The sequence below is a fragment of the Carcharodon carcharias genome, chromosome 9, assembly GCF_017639515.1.
Source record: "Carcharodon carcharias isolate sCarCar2 chromosome 9, sCarCar2.pri, whole genome shotgun sequence".
Classification (NCBI taxonomy): domain Eukaryota; kingdom Metazoa; phylum Chordata; class Chondrichthyes; order Lamniformes; family Lamnidae; genus Carcharodon; species Carcharodon carcharias.
This window is the reverse complement of record NC_054475.1, coordinates 165,944,823-165,948,388: the sequence shown is the minus strand read 5'-3', so window position 1 is coordinate 165,948,388 and position 3,566 is coordinate 165,944,823. Positions and strand designations below refer to the sequence as shown.

General features: G+C 48.7%; 2 non-coding genes across 2 annotated transcripts; both read left to right on the top strand.

The window, feature by feature from the left end:
• The first annotated feature begins 2,773 nt into the window (after positions 1-2,773).
• On the top strand, positions 2,774-2,875 carry LOC121282650. Its single transcript, XR_005944093.1, has one exon. It is a non-coding gene; the product is annotated as a U6 spliceosomal RNA (small nuclear RNA).
• A 147-nt stretch (positions 2,876-3,022) lies between these two features.
• LOC121282714 lies at positions 3,023-3,129 on the top strand. The gene has a single exon (XR_005944129.1). It is a non-coding gene; the product is annotated as a U6 spliceosomal RNA (small nuclear RNA).
• Positions 3,130-3,566: the final 437 nt, after the last annotated feature.

Sequence of the window (3,566 nt, the reverse complement as noted above, 5' to 3'; positions counted from 1 at the left end):
TGACTCAAATGTATGGTATACTCTCACCTGGGTATAAGTACTCTCTCATAGGGCCGGCATAAGGATCTTGGGTGTTGGCAGGGCAGGAGACAGATCTCTTGGCGAATACTGTCTGGCTTTCAGTAGGGACCTGTTTGATACTCACAAGGACCTCGTGAGTGTCCCAGCTCCATCCCTTGCTTTGATTCTAGAGAGCCTGCAGCTAGGATCTGTTTAAAATCATCGCTTTTTACCCCTGCATTAGAACCTCTATGGTCCCTGTTTAACTCTGAGAAGAAAGATATTCATGCGGTCTCTCCGGAGCCACTTCAACCCTTGTGGGTTCCAGTGTTTGGTTGAATTTTTCACCTATAAGGGTTCTTTGTTATGCAGAAGAAACCTGTTTGTTCAAGACCTCAATTTCTTACACCATCACCTGAAACGCGTCATTCTCCAAAGCACTGAAAACACAATTCATAAGCATTGAATCCAATTTCAACATCAACAGCTCAGATGAAGAGTAAATCGTGTTTAATGAAGAGTAAATCATGTTTGACTAATTTGCGAGGGTTCTTTGAAGATGTGACAAGCAAAGTGGATAATGGGGATCCCGTAGATGTAGTATATCTGGACTTCCAGAAGGCCTTTGATAAGGTGCCGCACAAAAGATTAATACACAAGATAAGATCACACAGAGCTTGGGGTAATACATTAGCTTGGATAGGGGATTGGCTAACTTGTCCTCTGCCTGACCGGCTCTCTGAAGACTTTCTCCAACATGTAGCTCCTGACCGAATCAATGGCAGCCTTAGGATGGCTGCCTGTGCCATTTTTGAATAGGCCGCCATTGGACCTGGCAGACACTGACCTTCCGCCATTACCCGCCCCTTCCCGCTGATCTTGGCAGCCGTGATTTACGCTGGGGGGGGGGGGCCCGCATGCGTAAAATGGCGGCGGGGAGCCGATCGGGGGCAGTGATCAGCTCCACACCCGTGCCCACCCCTGCCCGGCATATGGTGTTAGACGGTACCCTACTCAAGGGAGAAAAACGTTCACTATACGTGAGTGATTATGTTACAAAGTGAGCTCTTTTTAGCTGGTGAACAAATCTTGCATCTCATTGTATAAAAATTATCCAAAAGTTTGCACGTGTGCTGATAAAGTACACGTTCACATTGGGGCGGAATTTTTAGGTGGGCAGACGGGCGTGATCCGTGGGTCTGGGGTCGGCCGAGAACTGACCGTTGACCGTGATCGGCCCTCGGCCGTGATTTCTCGCTGGCTGGCCAATGAACGGGCAGCTAGCGTGAAGCGTGTGCTGAGAAGCTCAGCGCTGCGGGGGTGGTGGGGTTGTGGGAGGTGGGTGGGCGCTGACGACAGTGTGGGGGTGAGCGCAGGCCAATGCTGACAGGAAACCCCATGAAGGCAGAGAACTGCCGCAGGGAGCTGAAGACCTGAAAAGCATTAAGCAAAGTTTCTAAAAGCAGGAAAAAAAATGTCCAAGCGTCACGGTCAGTTGCCTGAACATATTCATGTTAAAAATGCTGTTCATAGAATTTTTATTTTCGTTTCATTTAATAACAGAAACCTCATTCCGCCCTTCATGAGAAATGCAAAGTCCCGCTTGGCCGTTTCGTCCGTCTGCCAACTGTAAGGTTGGACAGACCACAGAAAATCAGAGACAATCAGACTTTTAGTAACCTTCCTTGGCCTCTTAATTGTCGGCGGACGCGCTTCTGGCTTTTGTTCACGCCCGCTGACCGAATTATTGCACGAGCGCGGGATGAGGTCAGGGCACTCGCCCGACATTATCTCGCGCAATTTCGTGTCCGATCAGTTCGGGCACATTCCCGTCCGATCAAGGTAAAATTCTGCCCGTTATGTTCAAGTTCGTTGTTTACATCTTTGAAAACAAAACATGTAACGCCTTTCATTTATGAAGAAATGGAGGGAAGAATGTAGTGTTTTGAAGATTGCATTGTGCATTTTGTCCACTTAAGACCATCGTACACATATACCAGCAGTAGGAACCTAGAAAGAGAATAAAGGAATCCATATTTTAACAGGGGAAGCGGTGGCACATTGTATCTGTGATTGTTTGACTCCAGTCTGAATGACGGCAGCATACATACCCTCTGTGTGAATGCTCCTATCATGGAGATGCAGTGGAGTGCCCTAAAAGTCACTCGATTGCAGGAAGATGATGACAGCATGCAGTGAGGACACTCCACAGATCTTCACATAGCCTCTGTGAATATCTGCCTACTGTCTGGCTGAAGGCAGCTCACCTGCGCTCTGTGATCAGGGTCATATCATAGGGACACAGCGTAAAGCTTTAAAAGCATCTGATCCTTTTTCTGCCTTCAGCACCTCAGCCCTTCAGGAGCACAGTGTCACTGGTCACAGATGCTGAAGAGGTGGGGGCCAGCCCCACCTTAAAGGTGCTGAGAGCACACAGAGAGAATGAGGGAACTCTGTAACACCTGCCCACTACATTCTGGCAGCAATGACCAGCACCGCCGAGGTGCAGGCATCACTAATGTCTCCAGGGAGTGTGAGGCCAGACCATCACTTTAATCTGAAAACTGTGCAAAAACACACAGAAGAGGCCCTGGGCTGAGACACCTGCCGTTATATTGTGTGGAAAGGTTTCACATCTGAGTGACATGAACACAGCTCATCAGAACAAGGAGCCATAGGCAGGGAGACATTCTTGGGAGTTTACTGACAATAGTGAACAGAATGTACAAGTGATTAACACCCGTGCCCAGGCTGTGCAACTACATCTTCTTAAGTGCTAGCTTCGGCAGCACATATACTAAAATTGGAACGATACAGAGATGATTTGCATGGCCCCTGTGCAAGGATGACACGCAAATTCGTGAAGCGCTCTTTAACGGCTTGGCCTAAATGGCCAAGTGGTTATGGTACTGGGCTTGTAACCCCAAGATCAAGAGTTCAAATCTCACAATGGCAAAACTATGTAACTTCATCTGAAACAGATGGAAACAGGTTTGTACTCGAAAGAGTTACATCTTCTTAAGTGCTTGCTTTGGCAGCACATATACTAAAATTGGAACGATACAGAGAAGATTAGCTTGGCCCCTGCGAAAGGATGACGTGTAAATTCGTGAAGTGTTCCATATTAGGGCTTGGCCTAAATAGCCAAGTGGTTATGGTACTGGGTTTGTAACCCCAAGATCAAAAGTTCAAATCTCACAATGGCAAACTATGAAACAATGTGACTTCATCTGAAACAGATGGAAACGCATTTGTACTCAAAAGAGTTACATCCCACTATTATTGTCTGGAACGTGGTCGCCTCGCGACGCAGCTCTCCCCCGTCAGGAGTAGCGGCTATCGTCAGAGAGCCGCTGCTCAGGAATCCGCCCCTCCGTCCTTTTCAGTGGTTGGCGGAGAGGAGGGCTGTGGCCGCAGGGGTGACCAGGATCGGGGACGTGCTGGGTGGCGGAGGACTGGGCTGGGTGCTCCCGTAGGAGTTGGCGCGTCGCTCGTCTGTGAGTGTCCAGGTCGCAGCCGATGCCATCCAAGACCTGAGAACGGTCGTGCTCGGACCCGACGTTATT